Source organism: Colius striatus, chromosome 23 (assembly GCF_028858725.1).
Source record: "Colius striatus isolate bColStr4 chromosome 23, bColStr4.1.hap1, whole genome shotgun sequence".
In the NCBI taxonomy this organism is placed as follows: Eukaryota; Metazoa; Chordata; class Aves; order Coliiformes; family Coliidae; genus Colius; species Colius striatus.
In genome coordinates, this window is record NC_084781.1 from 6,448,637 (window position 1) to 6,464,254 (window position 15,618).

Sequence of the window (15,618 nt, forward strand, 5' to 3'; positions counted from 1 at the left end):
TTGATTGGCCTGACAAATGCATGAGCGTGCTCCTCGGCTGAGAGCGTGGGGAGCTGAGGCTCCCAGCGTCCTGCCACAGCCTGGAGGGTCCTGCCCCAGCCATGCCACACTGTCTTGTGGTCAGAACCAGTTTCTTACTGCAGTTTCATCCAGAGAAATGCTATAGCCCCCAGGTTCTGCTGCTCTGCAGCCCACCCAGGGTGCAGTTTGCCAGCCCGGTGCCCGAACCACGGGGCAGAGGGATGGTGCTGTGCCCGGGCGCTGGGATGTGACGTCGCTGTGGTTCTGGGGTGTGATGCCTCTGTGGCATTGCATTGCCATGCGGCTGATGAGCTGCTGCAGGGACAGGACTGAGAATCTCAGCAGCTGACACTGAGTGTCGAGTCCGAGGGGCAGATGGCTGCCATCCCTTCCCTGTCAGGACGGTGCACAGGGAGCTTCCTGGAAACACAGGCAGAGCTGTGCTGCTGGGAAGAGCTCAGGGCACGCTGCAGAGAGGCTTTTTAACCACAGCAGAGGCTGCGCCGGCCCCCGTGCAGGTCTGGGGAAAGCCTTGAGGGTTTGCTAGCGCCATTCATAAGTTGAGGCGGAGAGGAAAGTGCTGGCTAAGCTGCTCCTCTGGCTCACCCCGTGCTTCACCCATCAGGTTTCTGTGTAGGTGTAATGGATGGAGAAGAGTGGGTTTGAAGGTCTCAGGGGCAGAGAAGACAGCATGTGAGCCATCAGTCAGGTACAAAAGCAAAGTAGTAACATTTCAGTGCAGTGATTCTTAATAATTTATGAGTTTCACTTGGTTCCCAGAGTGTTATTACCTCACTTAATATCATTTACAAATTACACATGATCCCATCAATTGTAGTAAAGTGAGGAAGTGTCTGGGAGATGGTCAAAACTCAAACGGTAGAGAGCAAATGAGGATTTATGAACCTGAGCAGGCTGCAGCCACAGCAGGGACAGCGATGCAATGCCCAGGACACCGCTCACCCCGCTGCTGCTGCCCCAGTCCCCACAGCCCCGTGGCCCTGAGTGGATGCAGGGAGTGGAAGAAGGGGAAAGGGACCAGCTGAGGGACCCTCTGCACTCGTGTGATCCACTTGTTGCTTTGGCACTGGCTGTGTTGATGGTTCCTGATGGGGCCGTGTCGCCCTGCGGTGAGCAAGAGCCAGCTCCCTCCTCTATCCAGGGGAGGGCTGAGACCCTCACAGCCCACACAGTTTGGCATGTTCCTGTTTTCTCCTGCCATTCCTGCTAGAAAGCAAGGCAGCAAGCAAGCCCTCTTCCCGCTCTCCTCCTCCTCATTAGCTGCATCCCAGGCGAGCTGGGGAAAGCACCGTTTCCTTTGTGTCGCCAGTGGCACAGAAACCTTCTCCATGGCAACACGGCCGTCGGCGGGCAGGATGCGACCCAGGGGGATCCTCTGCCAGAGAGGGACTGGGTGCCTGGCGATGGGCAGCGCTGGCAACAGGGAGCCCCTCGGGGTCTGGAGGAAGGGAGAAGACCGTGGGGCTGCAGTAGCTGACGGAATGAACAGCTCACGGTGTCCTCTGCCCGTTGAGGCCGGGCATTGTGCTTTGGCCTAAGGAGAGGGTTTGGGGTGAGCAGCCAAGAGGCAGTGTTGGGTGTGTGTGGGGACAGCTGAGCCAGGGGCTCACGCTGTCCTTGTCTTCCCCCTAAACCTGGCCATGTTTCAGCTGGAGGAAACCTGTTGCAGTTTCCTCCTGGAGACTGCCAGGGAAGGGGTGAAAACAATCCTCTGCGTGGCTTCCTCCAGCATCCCTTAATTATCCTCCTCACAGGGTTCAGAGACAAGCAAGCCTCTGCAGAGAAAACAGTCCTTTGTTATCTAATAACTCACAGAGAGCTGTGATTTGCATACAGCAAAAGGAAGGGGGAAAAAACCCACGGAGGAAAATGCCTGCCTCTGAACATCAGAGAGGCGTTTGATGGCAGTCACCGGCCCTGGCCACTCTCCCTGCCCAGTAATCTGGGACCAGTGGGACTCGTGGTTCTCTCTCCTTCAAGGCACTGCACTTGCAGAGCCTTTCAACTAAATGGAACGTCTCTGTCCTGCACAGAACCTGCTTATGTTCGGCCGTTCATGCCAGCGCACCTGGGCACGCCAGCCATCGCGCCGCCGAGCAGCAAAGGCAGGTGAAAGGGCTGGGGGAACGGCAGCAAGGGAGCCGACACGCCTCTTCAGCCCAGCTCTCATCCCAGCTGAGAGGGGAGCTGGGCTGCCAGCACTTGTTGCTAAGCTGAGGAAGGGTTTGAGTCCGCAAAGCTCTCCGTGTGTGCCGGGGCTCGGTGCGGTGCTGCCGCCGGTCCCTGCAGGCAGAACTCCCCAGCAGCCGCCTCCAAAGCCGGGCTCTGACCAGGCTCAGGGCTGCAGACAGATTCCTTTCAAGTGAAGAGACAGTAGCAGCTGCTTGAATGTCTGGACTGGTTGGGAAAGGTAGAGATTCGGGTAGCGATGGCGTAGAGCGCTATCGCTCAGGTGTCTCAGCCCATCTGCGTGCAGCAGCTATTGATCTGGGCTGATGTGCATTGATTCCGAGCTAACTGCCCTGCTTGGAAAATGAGCTTGCAGTAGTTTCGAGGGAATCGCAAGGCGTGGGCTCCCTCGCAGGGCTCCCTCGTTTCGCTCAGCGCCGATGGAGAGCAGGAACAAAGCCAAACAAATAGCTCGGGGGGGAATTAAAAGGCATTGATTCTCAGGGTGGGAATAGCGGCCTCCGTTCAAAGCTCCTGGAGAGCGCTGATATCCACTGTTTGAAGAAAGCTTCTCCCTCTCCTGCGCCTGCCAGCCCGGCAGCTGCTGGCATGGGGCGGTGGGGAGCAGCGCTGGGTGCCTGCCGGCCTCACCGGCGTGGTGGCCTCGCTCCTGGCCCTGCCTGCTCCCTCCCAGGGGATGCTCTCCGCCTCTCTGTAGCACAAGAAGCTGCTTAGAGAGGGATTTCACCAAGACCCCTGCCTGGGCTGGCGTGGGGCACTCAGCCAGGCACAGCTTTTCCCGCGGGGCACAGGGCTGCTGGCACTGGTGCCTGTCCCGGTGCCAGGGCTGCCGTGAGCCCGCAGCGCTCCCACGTTCTGCAGGAGGCCACTGCTTGGGTGTTCCTCTGTCCCTCTCAGCTCTCCCCTCCCTCACAGCACCTCAGTCAGCAGGGAACGGCGAGTGAGGCAGCAGCAGGTGCAGCCTGGCCTGGCAGAGCCTTGCTGTTCACACCGACAGGCAGAGTCTGGTCCTGGTCCCTCCAGCAAGTCCTTACCGGTAATTAAAGCGATTAATTGGCACACAGCCTGCTTATTTCGAGGCAGCAGCCTCTGTGGTGCCTGTGGCAGTGATTAGAGCTACAAGGAGCTGTTCTGAAACCTGGGTGCAGGCAGGGAGAGGGGAGCAGAGCCTCACAGTCATGGCCAAAACCGGCCGCCGCAGCCCAAAGTTTCCCAGACTCGTTAAAGTCTTTGCAGCTCCGTTTCCAAACGTGGCCTGGGAGCAACGTGAAAATTAGAGCTAATAATGACTGATTACAACTTTCAAGTTAAGTCTGGTTGGTTGACTAATCAATTTGGTTAAGTGAAAATCCATAGCAAATGAGTCAGCCGCAGTACGACTTTTCTCCATCCCATTAAAACTAAAACACCAACCGTAATAATTTCACAATCACTCCGTGGGGACGCACCAGGGACTTGCCCCTTGAGAAGGACAATGTCAAGGATGGCATGAGAGGCCCTGGGAGCTGGAGGGAGCGAGGAGCAGCCTCAGGTGTGAGCAGCCACTCTGCCGGGCAGCGGCGAGGTGGTGCTGAGCCCCGGGGTCCCCAGCACAGCCAGTGCGTACGGAGCAGCCGCAGGGGGGTAGGAGAGGGGGGTCGGGTCTTGTAGATCAATCTGTAATTTCTCTGTTTTGCTGTGGCAGGAGCGTGAGGGATGTGAACACTAAATCCCCGGGAAAGTCGCCTCTGCAGCAGCCGTTAGTGGTCTGAATTATTGATGTGTGTACAGTTGTGCTACGTGCAGGGCTGTACCGAGAACAAGGCGCTGCAGGCGTGGTGGTCTGTGCAGGGGGGCTCCTTTGGGATGGGTCCCTCATCCCACTGGCCGGGGCAGCTTTTCACCCTGAAAGCCCCTGATATTGCAGGTGAGTATCAGAGTGGCTCTGCCCACGGTGACAGAGGCGGTTTTGCTGGAGTTACTGGTGAGGGAAAGGCAAGATTTTCCTTCATGCCACAGATGCAAACGTCCCTGTGCAGGTAGTGGCTGAAGAGCAGCAGCTGTGGAGCTCCATGAGTTGTGGAGCTCCATGAGTTGTGGAGCTCCATGAGTTGTGGAGCTCCATGAGTTGTGGATCAGTTGTGTCTTCAATTCAACTTTCCCAGGCTGGGGAATGGGGGGGACTTGGTGAGCCAGTTGCTGCCCATTGCTACAGGAATCAGTTTTTCCTGTTAGAAAGCTAAAAGGAGAGGAGATGGCCAGATGTGTCTGGTGTAACAGATGGATTTATGGATTATCTGCAGCTTCTCGTGCTAATTTTGCAAAAGCTGTATGTCTGCAGGCTCTTAATCATTGCATTCCCAGCTAAATGGATAAAGAATGCATCCTGTGGGGACCAAAGGCTTTGGGGAATAACTTATGCAAATCCTCCATCCTGAAAGCAGGTGGTGATGAGCTGTAGCAGTTTCCCTCTGGGGCTGGTGCAGACCTGCTTGGCGTGGTCCGAGGAGCCCAAGAAGGACAAAGCACTGTCTTGGCCCAAGGACGAGGGAGGTGCTGCCATCCCTGCTCAAAGAGGGCTTTTGGATGGTAAGGCTCTGTTTTTATTGCTGCTTCAGCTGTGAGGGGGGAAGCTCAGGCAGTGCCACAGCCCAGTTGGAGAGCTGGAGCCGAGGTGTTGAAAGATGCATTAGGAATGCAAGGTGTGGGGAAGAGAAATTATTAAACTCACAGATAGCAACAGAGCTTCCTTTGTGAGCGGTGGAGATGGGAAATTATGCTGAAGCAATGCATTGCAAATCACCGACTGAAAGGCAGAGAAGGCCCTTTTATCCTCCCGGCCCTCAAGTTTTCCTGGTATCTTTGTATGCAGAGGCATTCCTTCAGGGGAGAAAGAGAAGCCAGCAATTTTGTGCCTGATTGGCAGGCTGTCCAGTGCCAATAAAGATATTTGTTTTTTCAGGGAAGTGCTCACAGACTGAAATCTCGCTCTTGCGTTTTCCATTACAGCAGAAAATGAAACTTGGAAGGCGTTCTCCATTAGCGCTGCTTAGCGTGGGTGCTCCAGCGCCAGGAGGGGAGGAAGGCTCGGCTCCAGCCCGCCAGCACACGCAGCTGTGGGCTGGAAGCGCCGGGGCTCGGGGCACGGCAGAGCCCCCTCCACCAGCCGCCAGTGCACGGCTGTCCCTCGGCGGTGGCAGAGCTGGGCATGGGATGCTCTGTGGCAGCAGGGTGGGTGCTGCTGCTTGAGGCTGAGCCCCTGGGCTGTAGAGGGGGGTTTGGGGTCTGGCCTCCTCCAGGATGTGACTCAGCACCCAGACTCGTGTGACTGTGCTCTCGGGGTGTTTCCAGTCCCTGTGATGCATGTGGGGCCCTGCTGCCCATCCAAGCGAGCCATTGGTGGGGATGCACATTCTGTGCTGGGCTCTGTAGCACACCGGAGATATTCGGGGCCATCCAAGGACCCCTCAGCCCCTGATCCCCTCCTCAGCCCCGTGGGGGGTTTGGGCAGGAGCAATGAGCCCCCCAGCTGCCCCTGCACCCCTGTGGGGCTCTCGCCAGGCTCCACGCCGCGGGCCCCGCTCGCCGCCGATCCAAGGCAGAGAGCAGGAACATCTGTTAACACAAATGCCTTTCTAATTTCTCCTTAACTCTCGCTCAGCATCTGCGTCGAACAAGCCCCCGCTCGGCTTGTACAGTGTTTAATTCTGGAACGGATTCAAAAGGTGCTTCGGAGCCGGGAGCGGGAGGGAAAGAGCCTCTAAATCTTTAATAAGGCGCCGAGTCAGAACTTCTGCCGGGCTCCGTGCTCGTCGCGTGGGGGAGAACAACCACAGACAGCATTCCTTAATAACAAACACCTTGGCAGCAGCTCATTAAGTCACCGCGTTTCTGAAGCGCAGCAGGACACTTGTGTGAATAAATAGTGCAATCTCCCAGTCTGAAGTATTTTCACATCTGAGTCCTTTCCCCTGCATATGATCAGCTCCTTCCTTGGGCTGTTTTGCTCCCCTGTCTCTGCCACGAATGATTTTCGCTGATGAGCACAATTAACAAATGAGAGGGAAAGTCACAAAAACACATCTTCCCCCCCCCCCCCCCCCGCCCTGCCACGTCCTTCCTTTAATGTTTTACAGTTTAACAAATCTCCCAGGAGAATGGAGTGAGGAGAGATTTCTCCTGATGATCTAACGGTGCAGCTCTTCTCTCTTTCTCGCTGCTTGTGTTTGTAGATGACAAAATGCCCAAAAAAAGGAGAGAGAAGAGGGTAGTGGAAAAAAAAAAAGGAGGGTGGAAAGACAGACCCTCTTCAGGACGTTTATCTGAGCAGCGTGTCGGCACCTCTCCCACCCCAGCTTGTGTGTAGCTGCAGTGGGATGCTCCAAAGGTACGTGGGGCTGGCAGCAGGCTGGGCTTGCGTTGTGCTGGGGGATGTAGCCCACTGCAAGGGTCCCGGGGGGGCTCCCACTCCAGAGACCTGGGGGTTCCACAGAGCTGTGCCAGCACGGGGACCCCGCCATGTGCCGGCGGCCGCTGCTCCGTACCCCCGCGTGCCACGTTTCGGAGGAAGCGTCTTCCGTCACGGACTCGTTACAAGGTAAATAAACGGGCCCTCCCTCACGGTTAATTTGTTGGGTAGCTTTATTGCCAACAGGAGGGAGATGATACAGGAGGATATTGTGGCTGGTAATTATCTTTATGGCTCCGCGCGAGCTTTATGGCGGCAGCGGGGTGAGTTTGGAGTTGCCGCTTCCTGTGTCGGTGTGATGAAGGTTCCCCGTGTGCCGAGCAGAGCTGCGCCAGGGATCGCCAGGAGAAGGCTCTCTGCAGTCTGCTGCTGCCCTACGACAGCAGGAAGGCCCGTGGGGGCTCATCCCTCGGCGCCCTTGCCCTCCAGCCTCCTTCCTTTCCCCTGCAGATGGCCAAAGCCTCTGTCCGCAAACCCAGCCGCTTGCACCAGCAAAGGGCTCCTCGTCACACCGGAGGAAACCAAGGTATGTAAACGTCTTGATGGGTTTCCGCAGTCTTCTCTGGTGAGTTCAGCTTCCGTGAACCTCTCCTCCTCTCTTTGCGTGCGCTAATTGGCGTTAGCGTTAATTAATCTGATTTCATTAATATTCTCTTTAATTTGTCAAGATATCACGTCTTTATCGGGCAAAGCAACGCTTTACGGCATCGCCACAATTGGAATAATTCCCCCCTTCCCCTTCTTTAAGTTGCTGGGAGAAGTCATTGCCAATTAAGCTAATTTGCATAGGCATTAGGGTAATCGTTTCAGTTTAGCCAAATCTGCGAGAATTTACACAGCGAATTGACCTTCCACATTTTCGCTGAAGCACGTGAGGTGCTGGCGAGACTGGCGCCGGTAACGAGGAGGGGAGTGGCTTGCCGGGGTCTCTGACTGAGAGAGGGCCGGTTCGACCAGGTAATCTTTGATTTCCCCCTAACTGCCAAGCACACAAGCTCTGTGGCAGCTTCTCACGTGGGTGGGGAGCGGCGGTGGGGAAGTCACGTTCCCCTGGTCAGAGCTGCCTGGCTTCCTCCTGAGTATCTTATGCTGGAGGCACTGATCCTCCGGGAGCAGCCAGCTCCCAGGAGCCACTGGCCCAAGCAGGAGGGCAGAAAGGGGAAGGGCATGGGCGTTCTGGTCCTGGCTTTGCCCCCACAGGCTGGCACGAGGCCTGAGGCGGCGGGAAATGAGCCTGTGGGGCCGCTGAGCCAGCAGACCCCCTTCCCCTTGCCACTGTGCTTCCTCGGCCATGAGTGTTCTTAACGGCAGCCTTCATGGTTTGATGGAGGATTTTCCACTAATGCAAGGCATTACCTGGTTAATTTGGCCGGAATAGAGTGTAATTTTGCACGGTCAAAGTCATCGCTACTTGAGCTAAAAGTTCCATTACGGCACGCTGCCCGCCTCGCGGTCCCGGGGCACGGCGAGGTGCCTGCTGCTGCATCAGTAGCTGTCCTGGGAGCCTGTGGGAACCACGGCTCCTCTGTGGAGGAGGCACAGGCTGGGGAGATCAATCCCTTCCATGTGCTACCCCTTTTGGCTTTGCAGCCCTGCTGCATTCCATCCTGCTGCAAAACAAGGCGTGGGGACAAAGCCACAGCCCTGCACAAATTGGCCTAGTCCCTGGTGTGAGAGGAGGAAGCTCTGACCCATCTCATCGAAATCCCTCGTGTCTGGGCTGCAAAGGCCAGCTAATCTGCTTGCTGTGCACCCAGCACAGCCCCAGCCCTGTGCTGCCAGAGCAGGGAAAAGGGGGATGGATAAGACTTTGGAGCTGCTACAGACGCTTGGGGAAAGGCTGTGCCACAGCAGTGAGCAGCTGCTGCAGCTGATCCATTTTCCAAGCACATTTGCAAGATACATAACGAAGAGTTTCATCAAGGGGGGGAAGTGAAGCAAACCATTAGGCTCATTCATGGAGTCCTGGCTCATGGAATACCTGCTCAGGACCTCCTTGGGTGGTGAAAGGCAGGCTACAGGCACCAAGCCAAGGGCTGCCAGGGCCCTTTGGAGGCTGAGGGGGAGGGACGTTGTTCTCAGGAACATTGCTCCCAGCAGCCCATATCTCCTGAGCTTTGCAGGTGGCTTTTAGGCAGTGAGGCCAGCACGCCGAGGCACCTTCCTCTGCCTCCTGTCCCACACACTGGCCTTTAGTACGAGCCTTGGGAGGTTGGTTATTCATCTTGCCAGACCCCCTCTGCTGTCCCCCAGTATCCCCAGCACTGGGGCCGAGTCAGCAGAGCCAGAGGCAACCACAGTAGGAGCACAGTCGTCAAAACGTTAGCAAAACACACGAAGAAGGGCAGGAGAGTGAGGAGTTTGCTGCAGCCCCGGGCAGCCTCCTCGTTGGTGGACGTGCTGACAAGCTGCGTGCCCTGTACGTGCTGGCAGGGTGACAGATGCGTCGGTACTGCCGTGTGAAGCCAACCACTGCTTCCAAAGGGGCAAACACACACCAGCCAGGGCTCAAACCTGCCTGGCTGTGGCCTGCAGCACAAGAGCTGCGTGTGTTTTAAGGCTGGGGATGCTCCGAGGGCGCCGGGGGCACGCGGGGCCCCGCTGCCTGCCACGGCGCAAGGGGCGAGCTGGCACGTGAGAAAACACCTATTTCTGCTGAGGAGGAAAAGAAAATCCATCCCCGCTCTCTAAGCTGTCTTTAAGACACATCCAGCACCGAAAGCAGCCCATTCAACACCTCCAAATGAGGTCTGCCAGGCTCCTCGCCGGGGCCAGCGGGAAGGATCGATTCGGGGGCTGGGAGGTGGTCGGCAGCCGGAGCCAGGCGCGGAGGCGACGGAGGAGCGGCGTGTCCAGGGCTGCTCACGGGCACCTCTGGACTTGCCTAATTACAGCAGGAAGGAAGCGAGGTGGGCTGCTGTCTGTCTAACTGTCAGGGAGGATGAGTTGGCCGTGAGTCAGAGACGTGCGAAGGATGCGTGAGGCAGGAACTGTCTGTGCTGGGTTTAATCAGAGGGGCCGGGTGCTTTACATGTTTTCCAGGTGCTCTGCTAGCTCCAGGTGCCCGAGGCTAAGTGCAGGCTGGATGGCGAGCAGGGGGCTCATCAGGCTGCCGTGCCTCCTGGGCACTGTGTCTCACACCACCCCAGCTCTCACACAGGCCCAGCCTCACAAGCTGTTTGCATCTCTTTGTCGCTGTTATTCTGTTTGTGTCTCTTTGCTGTTATTAGCCCTGACAACGTTGTTGTTCTTGTCAGCAGTGCAAAGCCCTTCACCTGCACAAAGGGTGGGATTTTTGTCTTCAGGAAGGATCCAGGAATCTTCCACCTCCCCGTGTAGTATTTCTTGTGCCTGGTTAAAGATCATTAGAGCCTTTGTTAGTGGAGCTGACTGACAAGGGGAGTAGATTAATATTAGAGCACCCTGTCAAAAGTGGTGAAAAGGCTGGATTGATTTTATAGGAAGTTTAGTCAGAGTTGTGTGTAAAGCCCTTGGGGGGTTACACTGCAGTGAATCAATCTCCTATATTAGCAAGTCCCTCTGGGAGCAGTCAGCTTCACTGTTTATTACAGCCAAGGCTGCATATAATAGATATGGCATTCGCTTTCTCCCTCTCTCCTGTCCTCTCCTGTAATTCACCACTTGAAATTCGCCACTTGTGCTGCTGTACAGATGAGCACCTGAGACAAGAGGAGGGGCCAGGCTGCTGGTGCCTGCAGAGCCTCTGCCTTGGTGCCCCCTTCCCAGCCCCCTGCCCAGGGGATGTGGTTGGTGCCCTGCTGCCCTCCTGGCCCAGCCCAAACTCTGCCGAGGGGAGCCCTTGCCGGATCCTTTCCCTTCTTCCTCTTCCACTGTCACTTACTTCACTTTTATCTGCACAACAGAAGTTCCTTCCCGTGCCCCCCCAGCCTCTTCTTTCACTAATGCTCTTCACTTTCAAATGCTAATAATCCCCAGCACTAAAAGGCTTAGAAGTGGTTCTAGATTGTTTGATCTTTGCCCTGTGATCTACTTTCATCTCTGGGCTTTCAAATGTTACTTTAGATTTACTTTAACCTGTTAACACGCTTGGTATTCACAGGCAGACACGTTTGCATCACATCCACCCAGCTTCTAATGAAGATGGGGAAAGTCAAACTTCTGGACATAACTTTTTGGAGCTGTTGGGCCCCACCATGGTGACCACAACAGGAGGGGTTTTTTTTCCCCTCCTGTGCATCGATGTTTCAACAGGTGAGGATGGGGGACGTGGTCTTTACCCCCTAGCAGGGAGATACTGGGGGTACAGCTATGACCCTGGCTCCTCTCCCAGGGGATGTGGCAGGTTCGAGCTTTGCTCCTCCTGCTTTTGCAGATAGGGGCAGAAGCATCAGAGCCCTCCTGAAGCTGTTGCAACTTCATCTGGCAGGGCAGGTGGTGCCTCTGCTTTCACCAAGAAGTGAAGAGTGCCAGAGTGCCTGGTGATTCTCAGGCATGAGGGAGTGCAGTAAATCAGACAGCAGCAGTGATGGAGTGCTTCACTAATGGACAATTCCTTCCCCAGCAGCCCCTCCTGGGCTCCCCAGGGGCAGCTTTCGCAGAGGGGAGCCAAGAGGAGCCTTGCCAAGTCTGATCTCCGCTGGAAAGCCGCTGAGGAAGGAGGATACGAGGTGAGAGGGAGGTCCTGTGGCTGCCTGGGCAGCGTGGGGGTCTGGCCACCTCAGCTGCAGGACCCAGCCTGCTGTGCTTCTCCAGCAGAGGCAAACAGCTTCCAATGTAGAGCTCGAGCAGCCCAGGTGAAGCTGCTTCTCTTTTTTTAATTTATTCTTTTAATTAACTGCCAATTAGCAAGGAAAAGAGCAAAAAGGCACTGAACACTTCAATACACGCTACACCCAGGTTGCTATAAGTTGTCTGGTGCTGAGCCTCGGCTGGAGGCATCTATGCCACCTTCCCTGGAGAAGCAGGGATGGGGCAAGCGGGGTGCGAGGTGCCTGGGGTGCTCTGGGGCTGTTCCATGAGCCTGTTCCATCGCCCTGTGGGTGAGCAGCGAGTGCAGAGCCATGTGTTGATTCGAGGCAGCGACTCAGCCTCCAGCTCCTCCGCCAGCCCCTCTGGGAGCTGGATTCATTCCTGGGGAGCGACTCTGCCGCAGACGCCGGCCGGGCCCTCGGGGAGCTGCTGGGGAGGAATTCTCCTCCCTCCCTTGAAACGGAGACGTTGAATTATGTACATCTTCCAATGTAGTTTCCTAAGGCTGATACTGCTGGATTTTTGTAGGCTGTTTCTTAGGGTTGCTTATGTTTCTAAAGGCCTCGGGACCTCTGCGTGGGTAAAGTTTCTTAAGGCTGTTAATGTTTCTTAGGGCCTTGTGACTCTGTCAGGCAAAGCTTTGTCTAGAAGGGGAGTGCCCCAGCTGTCCTGTGGCATGCAGGTTGGGTGGAAGGATCCCCCGAGCATCCATCCAGCTCTGCATTAAATACCTGCTTCGTACCACTCCCATGTGGTTGAGTCTTCCACCTAACTTCCCACTCCCAGTGAGGGATGTTGGAAGGCAAGGGGGTTAGGAAGGAGTTTCTAACCCCAGTGATGTTGGGAAGGAAGGAGATTAAGAAGCTTAGACTTTGAATCACCCTCCCTCCAGGTCTTCTCTTCCCAAGCGAGCTCAGTGTCTGCCAGTGAGTCCACACAGAGCCAGTTGCAGATGAAATGTGATGGTTTTCAGGTCTCTCAGCCACTGATGGAGGGTGACCCACTTGATTTTCTGCCCTTTTGGTGGAGCCACTTTTCCAGCCTCTCAGTCTGGGACAGGTGAGATGGGACAGGGCTGGAGCTCACAGCCCGGGTCGTGCCCCTCCGAGAGCAAAGCTGGCCATTTGTTTCCCTTGTGCTTTTCCAGTGCCCGTTTGCCCTTCCTCTGGCCGCCTGCAGGAGGGGTGCTGGGGCAGAGCACAAGGTGTTTATTGGCATTTGCATGCGTGCTGCCGTTCCAGCCTTCAGCCCTCATTTGCCTGCTACCAAACAGCAAAACAAAGCGAGCGAGAGGCTGTGAAGGGAGAGCATGTTCTAAATGCGCCGGGGAGAATTCAAAGGCACTTTAAAGTGGGGATGTGGTCTGGGGAAGAGTCTGTTTTCAATGCAGATTTGTTTTTGTTTGAATTAGTTGATGCTTATTTTAAGCTCCTGTGGCACATTGTCATCTCTGGATTGCTTGTTTTCCTGTGCCAAAGTCAACCTTAATTTCTCCCTTCCTTTCAAGAGGGAGCCGTGATTCTCCCTGTGCTGAGCAGAGCATCAGCTGGGCAGGACAGAGCCAGGCTGCCTAAGCAATGCTGACAGGATTGCCTCCCCGTTCCCACAGTGAAGCGTTGCATTTCAGCTCAGGCTGGGGCAGGCAGCAGAGGGAACCTCTGCAAACTTCTCTCCCATTCCCAGTGAAGGACGAGCCTCCAGGGGACTGGAGATTGGCTTTGGATGGGCTGCAAAACTTTGGCTGCTAACAGCCAGCATGTTCAGCGGCATCTCTTGCCTTTGGGTGGGTGCTGAGGAAGGTGGAGGCCCAGGAGGACTTCAGAAGAAGGCTGTGCCGGTCCCTGGGTCGCAGCTCAGTGGCTGCTGCTCACATGGGGAGCTGCAGCTCAAGCGCTTTTGTGGTGTGGCAGGATATTTTGGCAGAGGCTGGAGCTGCTCCTCACTTGCAGCTGTAAGCAGCACAGCTGAGCCCCCAGCTCTGGACAGAAAGCCTCTCACTTTGCCTTGCTTGTTTGCCATCCCTGTTCCCTCACGTCTGGCAGACACGTTTCAGGGAGGAAAAGTTGATCTTTCCAGAGGAAGGCATTGCAAATGAGATACAAATTGCTGATGACATTCCTGCCTTTGAGCCTCAGCTGGGAAAGGGCCACAAAACTCAAAGGAGTTCCCTCCAAAGGGAATGAATGAAGTCACTGGCAGGACGTGCCCCAGCCTCGAGCCCTGTGTTGCTTCCCCTTCTCTGGGTGCTGCCTGGAGCCTGGGCTGGGTACCCCCTGACCCCCAGCCCACTCCCCCGCCTCCAGCTCGCACCTCAGAGACAGGCTGGCCTCTGGGTCCAGCGCTGCCTGAGCTCTTGCCTGCCTCAGAAGACAAGTGTGCAGCTTAGCGCAGAGGCATGTTCTGTGGTGCAGCTGAGAAGTGATAGATGTTGGCTTTGTAGCTCCACGAGAACGCTTTCTCACGGAACCCGAAATGACCGAGATTAGATTTGAATGAACATGTGCGGGGGTTTTTATGAAGATTTCTAGCACAAGCATTTCATAAAAATGCAAATCTCAGCTGAGATTCATAATTAGCAGAGATATGTGCGGAGCCAGCAAATTATCAGCACAGCCAAGCTCTGCACTGATAATTGCCCGGGGCCGCACGCGGCGTCCCAGCGCAGCCTCTGCACCTCGTGAGGAACCCACCTGCAGCTCCCCAAGCCAGCAGGACACGGGGGGAGGGGGCAAACCCCCACAGCACCCTCTGCCCCCCTCGCAGGAGGAGGAGGAGGCGGGGTGAAGACCTAAATCCCAGACCCTGAAGGTTTTGGGGAGGTTTTGGAAAGGGGAGATCTGCTCTTCTCCAGGCACCTCGGGCTGCAAGGCTTTGCTTCTCTTCCCTTCTCTGTGCCATTTCTCCCGGAGGCCAGGAGCAGACCCTGGTGGAATATTAACTCTGCAGTCGACAAGTGATTATTTATTACAATCATTGCTTTTGGGTCCTTTGACTCCTCTCTGTTAATTAGACTGCAGGGTGTAATAAACGTGATGGAAAGTGCCCAGGCGTGGGAGGCAGGAGCGGAGGCTGCTCTGAGGAAGGCACGGAGGGACAGCCGAGCTGGGCACCGTGAGCACCTCCAGGAGCTGTGTCTGGGCTCAGCTCTGGGCAGGAGGGCGGAGGGAGCCCCTCCAGACCCTACCTCTCACCCTGGCTATGCTGGAGGAGAAGCCGCTGCCTTGCTTTGCACCGTTCCAGCATCCCTGGCATGGTCCCTGCGGGATGGAGGAGGTTGTCTGTGTCCTGGGGACATCTCGGGGCTGAGTGGAAGCCAGGCCTGAGGCAGAGCTGCCCCTGCCCCGTGCTGCAGGAATATTGAGAAAGCAAGGAGAGATGAGTCCATTTAAATGGTGTTTGAATCCCCTGTGGGGACTCTGGCAGAGGCAGAACGTGAGTAGTGCGGCTGGGCACCGGGAGCAGCTCTGCTCCAACAGTTATTTCAAACCCCCAAATGAAGCAGATTCCTTTTTATGACGACAGAGCCCAGGGCCCCACGTCCCCAGACACCTCTCCCTCCCTTCAGGGACTGGCATCAGCGGCTCCTGGCTTTCGGCATCGCCTGTGCCACTGGCATCTGCACGGAGCCCCAAGCCGGGCGCTCGCCGCTCGTCCTGGGATGAAGCTGCTGCCTCCCCTCTCCTGCCCACCACACAGCTGCTGCTCTGGATTTCGGCTCCACTTCTTAATTTATGGCTCGAAGCACAATCGTGGCAAGAGGAGGAGGAGGAGCCCTGACATTTGTATCACGAGAGGAAACCCTCCTGCTGCTTGCTTCTTCACAGGCTGCCTTTCTCCTGCTGCTACCTGTTGCTCTGAAGGGATCCAGTGGTAATGAAGCTTTGGGATGAGAACGGTGGAGTGGGAAGCCCTGCAAGAAGAGCAAACATCACAGGTGAGGAATGTGAGTGGTTAACAGAAGGAGGGAAAGTGAGAGCTTTCCTCTGTGCCATGAAATGCTGGGCCGAGCTGCTGGGCCGGGCAGAGCCTGGCTGCTGCGCTGGGGCACAAGGGATTCTGCCACTGACACTTTTCCCCACAGAAGGTAAGGACTTAGCTGAATAAATTGGCTGATGAAAGCTGGGTTTTTTCCCCTCTGGAGTGCACAGGTTTGTGGCAGAAAGGCAGACCCCACGGAGCGCTTCCTGAAGCTACATCGTTCCAGTTCC

The 15,618-nt window shown here is 56.1% G+C and overlaps 1 long non-coding RNA gene across 1 annotated transcript; it reads left to right on the forward strand.

Annotated features, from left to right (window-relative positions):
- Positions 1-10,832: 10,832 nt before the first annotated feature.
- LOC133627651 (uncharacterized) lies at positions 10,833-15,278 on the forward strand. The gene is made up of 3 exons (XR_009820334.1): positions 10,833-10,912; positions 11,223-11,328; positions 15,235-15,278. It is a non-coding gene; the product is annotated as an uncharacterized LOC133627651 (long non-coding RNA).
- Positions 15,279-15,618: the final 340 nt, after the last annotated feature.